Source organism: Gadus chalcogrammus, chromosome 12 (assembly GCF_026213295.1).
Source record: "Gadus chalcogrammus isolate NIFS_2021 chromosome 12, NIFS_Gcha_1.0, whole genome shotgun sequence".
NCBI lineage: Eukaryota > Metazoa > Chordata > Actinopteri > Gadiformes > Gadidae > Gadus > Gadus chalcogrammus.
In genome coordinates, this window is record NC_079423.1 from 6,404,250 (window position 1) to 6,411,700 (window position 7,451).

The 7,451-nt window shown below is 44.3% G+C and overlaps 11 non-coding genes across 11 annotated transcripts; all 11 read left to right on the plus strand.

The window, feature by feature from the left end:
• The first annotated feature begins 356 nt into the window (after positions 1 to 356).
• LOC130399963 (5S ribosomal RNA) lies at positions 357 to 475 on the plus strand. The gene has a single exon (XR_008902453.1). It is a non-coding gene; the product is annotated as a 5S ribosomal RNA (ribosomal RNA).
• Positions 476 to 1,003: 528 nt separating this feature from the next.
• On the plus strand, positions 1,004 to 1,122 carry LOC130399974 (5S ribosomal RNA). Its single transcript, XR_008902464.1, has one exon. It is a non-coding gene; the product is annotated as a 5S ribosomal RNA (ribosomal RNA).
• Positions 1,123 to 1,650: 528 nt separating this feature from the next.
• On the plus strand, positions 1,651 to 1,769 carry LOC130399986 (5S ribosomal RNA). Its single transcript, XR_008902475.1, has one exon. It is a non-coding gene; the product is annotated as a 5S ribosomal RNA (ribosomal RNA).
• Positions 1,770 to 2,298: 529 nt separating this feature from the next.
• LOC130399998 (5S ribosomal RNA) lies at positions 2,299 to 2,417 on the plus strand. The gene has a single exon (XR_008902486.1). It is a non-coding gene; the product is annotated as a 5S ribosomal RNA (ribosomal RNA).
• A 528-nt stretch (positions 2,418 to 2,945) lies between these two features.
• Positions 2,946 to 3,064, plus strand: LOC130400010 (5S ribosomal RNA). The gene has a single exon (XR_008902497.1). It is a non-coding gene; the product is annotated as a 5S ribosomal RNA (ribosomal RNA).
• Positions 3,065 to 3,593: 529 nt separating this feature from the next.
• On the plus strand, positions 3,594 to 3,712 carry LOC130400021 (5S ribosomal RNA). Its single transcript, XR_008902508.1, has one exon. It is a non-coding gene; the product is annotated as a 5S ribosomal RNA (ribosomal RNA).
• A 529-nt stretch (positions 3,713 to 4,241) lies between these two features.
• LOC130400033 (5S ribosomal RNA) lies at positions 4,242 to 4,360 on the plus strand. Its single transcript, XR_008902519.1, has one exon. It is a non-coding gene; the product is annotated as a 5S ribosomal RNA (ribosomal RNA).
• A 528-nt stretch (positions 4,361 to 4,888) lies between these two features.
• LOC130400046 (5S ribosomal RNA) lies at positions 4,889 to 5,007 on the plus strand. The gene has a single exon (XR_008902531.1). It is a non-coding gene; the product is annotated as a 5S ribosomal RNA (ribosomal RNA).
• A 528-nt stretch (positions 5,008 to 5,535) lies between these two features.
• On the plus strand, positions 5,536 to 5,654 carry LOC130400058 (5S ribosomal RNA). Its single transcript, XR_008902542.1, has one exon. It is a non-coding gene; the product is annotated as a 5S ribosomal RNA (ribosomal RNA).
• Positions 5,655 to 6,183: 529 nt separating this feature from the next.
• Positions 6,184 to 6,302, plus strand: LOC130400069 (5S ribosomal RNA). Its single transcript, XR_008902553.1, has one exon. It is a non-coding gene; the product is annotated as a 5S ribosomal RNA (ribosomal RNA).
• A 527-nt stretch (positions 6,303 to 6,829) lies between these two features.
• LOC130400081 (5S ribosomal RNA) lies at positions 6,830 to 6,948 on the plus strand. The gene has a single exon (XR_008902564.1). It is a non-coding gene; the product is annotated as a 5S ribosomal RNA (ribosomal RNA).
• The last annotated feature ends 503 nt before the right edge of the window (positions 6,949 to 7,451 follow it).

A 7,451-nucleotide genomic window follows, 5' to 3' on the forward strand; every position in this document is an offset into this window, starting at 1 on the left:
AGCACCAGAGAGCTGAACCGACAGTTGTACATTTCTTAAACTTTCACCAACACAAACACGCACGCTCACTTCAGATCATGGGAGGACGTCAAAAATCACCACCCATTCTCTGACACTTTAACCGTTAACCTTGGTTCAAACATTTAACATCACACGCACACGCAGTGTATTTCAGATAATTAATGAATTCAGATGTCACAATGATCGTTTACATGGATAAGGAGTCTACTGAATCAATTACTGCCGTTTATATCTAACTAATGATTGTTTTTGTAAAAGTGTAACGTCGAGCCTCAGCAGCTTTCTCACTCCTTATGTGCTACTGTATAAAACCTGGTTTTGCGCCTGCACTAATTGCTTACGGCCATACCACCCTGAACACGCCCGATCTCGTCTGATCTCGGAAGCTAAGCAGGGTCGGGCCTGGTTAGTACTTGGATGGGAGACCGCCTGGGAATACCAGGTGCTGTAAGCTTTTCTTTTTCAACTCGAGCTCATTGACTCCGTGGCCTACCGTGGCGTACCGTGACCTGATGTTTACTGCCAACCGCTTTGGAGGATTTAAGCAACATACAAAAACTGACAACGTCTCTCAAAACTATTTTTGTGAAACATGAGGACAGTATAGTGATACTGCCAGCAGGGAGCACCAGAGAGCTGAACCGACAGTTGTACATTTCTTAAACTTTCACCAACACAAACACGCACGCTCACTTCAGATCATGGGAGGACGTCAAAAAATCACCACCCATTCTCTGACACTTTAACCGTTAACCTTGGTTCAAACATTTAACATCACACGCACACGCAGTGTATTTCAGATAATTAATGAATTCAGATGTCACAATGATCGTTTACATGGATAAGGAGTCCTACTGAATCAATTACTGCCGTTTATATCTAACTAATGATTGTTTTTGTAAAAGTGTAACGTCGAGCCTCAGCAGCTTTCTCACTCCTTATGTGCTACTGTATAAAACCTGGTTTTGCGCCTGCACTAATTGCTTACGGCCATACCACCCTGAACACGCCCGATCTCGTCTGATCTCGGAAGCTAAGCAGGGTCGGGCCTGGTTAGTACTTGGATGGGAGACCGCCTGGGAATACCAGGTGCTGTAAGCTTTTTCTTTTTCAACTCGAGCTCATTGACTCCGTGGCCTACCGTGGCGTACCGTGACCTGATGTTTACTGCCAACCGCTTTGGAGGATTTAAGCAACATACAAAAACTGACAACGTCTCTCAAAACTATTTTTGTGAAACATGAGGACAGTATAGTGATACTGCCAGCAGGGAGCACCAGAGAGCTGAACCGACAGTTGTACATTTCTTAAACTTTCACCAACACAAACACGCACGCTCACTTCAGATCATGGGAGGACGTCAAAAAATCACCACCCATTCTCTGACACTTTAACCGTTAACCTTGGTTCAAACATTTAACATCACACGCACACGCAGTGTATTTCAGATAATTAATGAATTCAGATGTCACAATGATCGTTTACATGGATAAGGAGTCCTACTGAATCAATTACTGCCGTTTATATCTAACTAATGATTGTTTTTGTAAAGTGTAACGTCGAGCCTCAGCAGCTTTCTCACTCCTTATGTGCTACTGTATAAAACCTGGTTTTGCGCCTGCACTAATTGCTTACGGCCATACCACCCTGAACACGCCCGATCTCGTCTGATCTCGGAAGCTAAGCAGGGTCGGGCCTGGTTAGTACTTGGATGGGAGACCGCCTGGGAATACCAGGTGCTGTAAGCTTTTTCTTTTTCAACTCGAGCTCATTGACTCCGTGGCCTACCGTGGCGTACCGTGACCTGATGTTTACTGCCAACCGCTTTGGAGGATTTAAGCAACATACAAAAACTGACAACGTCTCTCAAAACTATTTTTGTGAAACATGAGGACAGTATAGTGATACTGCCAGCAGGGAGCACCAGAGAGCTGAACCGACAGTTGTACATTTCTTAAACTTTCACCAACACAAACACGCACGCTCACTTCAGATCATGGGAGGACGTCAAAAAATCACCACCCATTCTCTGACACTTTAACCGTTAACCTTGGTTCAAACATTTAACATCACACGCACACGCAGTGTATTTCAGATAATTAATGAATTCAGATGTCACAATGATCGTTTACATGGATAAGGAGTCCTACTGAATCAATTACTGCCGTTTATATCTAACTAATGATTGTTTTTGTAAAAGTGTAACGTCGAGCCTCAGCAGCTTTCTCACTCCTTATGTGCTACTGTATAAAACCTGGTTTTGCGCCTGCACTAATTGCTTACGGCCATACCACCCTGAACACGCCCGATCTCGTCTGATCTCGGAAGCTAAGCAGGGTCGGGCCTGGTTAGTACTTGGATGGGAGACCGCCTGGGAATACCAGGTGCTGTAAGCTTTTTCTTTTTCAACTCGAGCTCATTGCCTCCGTGGCCTACCGTGGCGTACCGTGACCTGATGTTTACTGCCAACCGCTTTGGAGGATTTAAGCAACATACAAAAACTGACAACGTCTCTCAAAACTATTTTTGTGAAACATGAGGACAGTATAGTGATACTGCCAGCAGGGAGCACCAGAGAGCTGAACCGACAGTTGTACATTTCTTAAACTTTCACCAACACAAACACGCACGCTCACTTCAGATCATGGGAGGACGTCAAAAAATCACCACCCATTCTCTGACACTTTAACCGTTAACCTTGGTTCAAACATTTAACATCACACGCACACGCAGTGTATTTCAGATAATTAATGAATTCAGATGTCACAATGATCGTTTACATGGATAAGGAGTCCTACTGAATCAATTACTGCCGTTTATATCTAACTAATGATTGTTTTTGTAAAGTGTAACGTCGAGCCTCAGCAGCTTTCTCACTCCTTATGTGCTACTGTATAAAACCTGGTTTTGCGCCTGCACTAATTGCTTACGGCCATACCACCCTGAACACGCCCGATCTCGTCTGATCTCGGAAGCTAAGCAGGGTCGGGCCTGGTTAGTACTTGGATGGGAGACCGCCTGGGAATACCAGGTGCTGTAAGCTTTTTCTTTTTCAACTCGAGCTCATTGACTCCGTGGCCTACCGTGGCGTACCGTGACCTGATGTTTACTGCCAACCGCTTTGGAGGATTTAAGCAACATACAAAAACTGACAACGTCTCTCAAAACTATTTTTGTGAAACATGAGGACAGTATAGTGATACTGCCAGCAGGGAGCACCAGAGAGCTGAACCGACAGTTGTACATTTCTTAAACTTTCACCAACACAAACACGCACGCTCACTTCAGATCATGGGAGGACGTCAAAAAATCACCACCCATTCTCTGACACTTTAACCGTTAACCTTGGTTCAAACATTTAACATCACACGCACACGCAGTGTATTTCAGATAATTAATGAATTCAGATGTCACAATGATCGTTTACATGGATAAGGAGTCCTACTGAATCAATTACTGCCGTTTATATCTAACTAATGATTGTTTTTGTAAAAGTGTAACGTCGAGCCTCAGCAGCTTTCTCACTCCTTATGTGCTACTGTATAAAACCTGGTTTTGCGCCTGCACTAATTGCTTACGGCCATACCACCCTGAACACGCCCGATCTCGTCTGATCTCGGAAGCTAAGCAGGGTCGGGCCTGGTTAGTACTTGGATGGGAGACCGCCTGGGAATACCAGGTGCTGTAAGCTTTTTCTTTTTCAACTCGAGCTCATTGACTCCGTGGCCTACCGTGGCGTACCGTGACCTGATGTTTACTGCCAACCGCTTTGGAGGATTTAAGCAACATACAAAAACTGACAACGTCTCTCAAAACTATTTTTGTGAAACATGAGGACAGTATAGTGATACTGCCAGCAGGGAGCACCAGAGAGCTGAACCGACAGTTGTACATTTCTTAAACTTTCACCAACACAAACACGCACGCTCACTTCAGATCATGGGAGGACGTCAAAAAATCACCACCCATTCTCTGACACTTTAACCGTTAACCTTGGTTCAAACATTTAACATCACACGCACACGCAGTGTATTTCAGATAATTAATGAATTCAGATGTCACAATGATCGTTTACATGGATAAGGAGTCCTACTGAATCAATTACTGCCGTTTATATCTAACTAATGATTGTTTTTGTAAAAGTGTAACGTCGAGCCTCAGCAGCTTTCTCACTCCTTATGTGCTACTGTATAAAACCTGGTTTTGCGCCTGCACTAATTGCTTACGGCCATACCACCCTGAACACGCCCGATCTCGTCTGATCTCGGAAGCTAAGCAGGGTCGGGCCTGGTTAGTACTTGGATGGGAGACCGCCTGGGAATACCAGGTGCTGTAAGCTTTTTCTTTTTCAACTCGAGCTCATTGACTCCGTGGCCTACCGTGGCGTACCGTGACCTGATGTTTACTGCCAACCGCTTTGGAGGATTTAAGCAACATACAAAAACTGACAACGTCTCTCAAAACTATTTTTGTGAAACATGAGGACAGTATAGTGATACTGCCAGCAGGGAGCACCAGAGAGCTGAACCGACAGTTGTACATTTCTTAAACTTTCACCAACACAAACACGCACGCTCACTTCAGATCATGGGAGGACGTCAAAAAATCACCACCCATTCTCTGACACTTTAACCGTTAACCTTGGTTCAAACATTTAACATCACACGCACACGCAGTGTATTTCAGATAATTAATGAATTCAGATGTCACAATGATCGTTTACATGGATAAGGAGTCCTACTGAATCAATTACTGCCGTTTATATCTAACTAATGATTGTTTTTGTAAAGTGTAACGTCGAGCCTCAGCAGCTTTCTCACTCCTTATGTGCTACTGTATAAAACCTGGTTTTGCGCCTGCACTAATTGCTTACGGCCATACCACCCTGAACACGCCCGATCTCGTCTGATCTCGGAAGCTAAGCAGGGTCGGGCCTGGTTAGTACTTGGATGGGAGACCGCCTGGGAATACCAGGTGCTGTAAGCTTTTTCTTTTTCAACTCGAGCTCATTGACTCCGTGGCCTACCGTGGCGTACCGTGACCTGATGTTTACTGCCAACCGCTTTGGAGGATTTAAGCAACATACAAAAACTGACAACGTCTCTCAAAACTATTTTTGTGAAACATGAGGACAGTATAGTGATACTGCCAGCAGGGAGCACCAGAGAGCTGAACCGACAGTTGTACATTTCTTAAACTTTCACCAACACAAACACGCACGCTCACTTCAGATCATGGGAGGACGTCAAAAAATCACCACCCATTCTCTGACACTTTAACCGTTAACCTTGGTTCAAACATTTAACATCACACGCACACGCAGTGTATTTCAGATAATTAATGAATTCAGATGTCACAATGATCGTTTACATGGATAAGGAGTCCTACTGAATCAATTACTGCCGTTTATATCTAACTAATGATTGTTTTTGTAAAGTGTAACGTCGAGCCTCAGCAGCTTTCTCACTCCTTATGTGCTACTGTATAAAACCTGGTTTTGCGCCTGCACTAATTGCTTACGGCCATACCACCCTGAACACGCCCGATCTCGTCTGATCTCGGAAGCTAAGCAGGGTCGGGCCTGGTTAGTACTTGGATGGGAGACCGCCTGGGAATACCAGGTGCTGTAAGCTTTTTCTTTTTCAACTCGAGCTCATTGCCTCCGTGGCCTACCGTGGCGTACCGTGACCTGATGTTTACTGCCAACCGCTTTGGAGGATTTAAGCAACATACAAAAACTGACAACGTCTCTCAAAACTATTTTTGTGAAACATGAGGACAGTATAGTGATACTGCCAGCAGGGAGCACCAGAGAGCTGAACCGACAGTTGTACATTTCTTAAACTTTCACCAACACAAACACGCACGCTCACTTCAGATCATGGGAGGACGTCAAAAAATCACCACCCATTCTCTGACACTTTAACCGTTAACCTTGGTTCAAACATTTAACATCACACGCACACGCAGTGTATTTCAGATAATTAATGAATTCAGATGTCACAATGATCGTTTACATGGATAAGGAGTCCTACTGAATCAATTACTGCCGTTTATATCTAACTAATGATTGTTTTTGTAAAAGTGTAACGTCGAGCCTCAGCAGCTTTCTCACTCCTTATGTGCTACTGTATAAAACCTGGTTTTGCGCCTGCACTAATTGCTTACGGCCATACCACCCTGAACACGCCCGATCTCGTCTGATCTCGGAAGCTAAGCAGGGTCGGGCCTGGTTAGTACTTGGATGGGAGACCGCCTGGGAATACCAGGTGCTGTAAGCTTTTTCTTTTTCAACTCGAGCTCATTGACTCCGTGGCCTACCGTGGCGTACCGTGACCTGATGTTTACTGCCAACCGCTTTGGAGGATTTAAGCAACATACAAAAACTGACAACGTCTCTCAAAACTATTTTTGTGAAACATGAGGACAGTATAGTGATACTGCCAGCAGGGAGCACCAGAGAGCTGAACGACAGTTGTACATTTCTTAAACTTTCACCAACACAAACACGCACGCTCACTTCAGATCATGGGAGGACGTCAAAAATCACCACCCATTCTCTGACACTTTAACCGTTAACCTTGGTTCAAACATTTAACATCACACGCACACGCAGTGTATTTCAGATAATTAATGAATTCAGATGTCACAATGATCGTTTACATGGATAAGGAGTCCTACTGAATCAATTACTGCCGTTTATATCTAACTAATGATTGTTTTTGTAAAAGTGTAACGTCGAGCCTCAGCAGCTTTCTCACTCCTTATGTGCTACTGTATAAAACCTGGTTTTGCGCCTGCACTAATTGCTTACGGCCATACCACCCTGAACACGCCCGATCTCGTCTGATCTCGGAAGCTAAGCAGGGTCGGGCCTGGTTAGTACTTGGATGGGAGACCGCCTGGGAATACCAGGTGCTGTAAGCTTTTTCTTTTTCAACTCGAGCTCATTGCCTCCGTGGCCTACCGTGGCGTACCGTGACCTGATGTTTACTGCCAACCGCTTTGGAGGATTTAAGCAACATACAAAAACTGACAACGTCTCTCAAAACTATTTTTGTGAAACATGAGGACAGTATAGTGATACTGCCAGCAGGGAGCACCAGAGAGCTGAACCGACAGTTGTACATTTCTTAAACTTTCACCAACACAAACACGCACGCTCACTTCAGATCATGGGAGGACGTCAAAAAATCACCACCCATTCTCTGACACTTTAACCGTTAACCTTGGTTCAAACATTTAACATCACACGCACACGCAGTGTATTTCAGATAATTAATGAATTCAGATGTCACAATGATCGTTTACATGGATAAGGAGTCCTACTGAATCAATTACTGCCGTTTATATCTAACTAATGATTGTTTTTGTAAAGTGTAACGTCGAGCCTCAGCAGCTTTCTCACTCCTTATGTGCTACTGTATAAA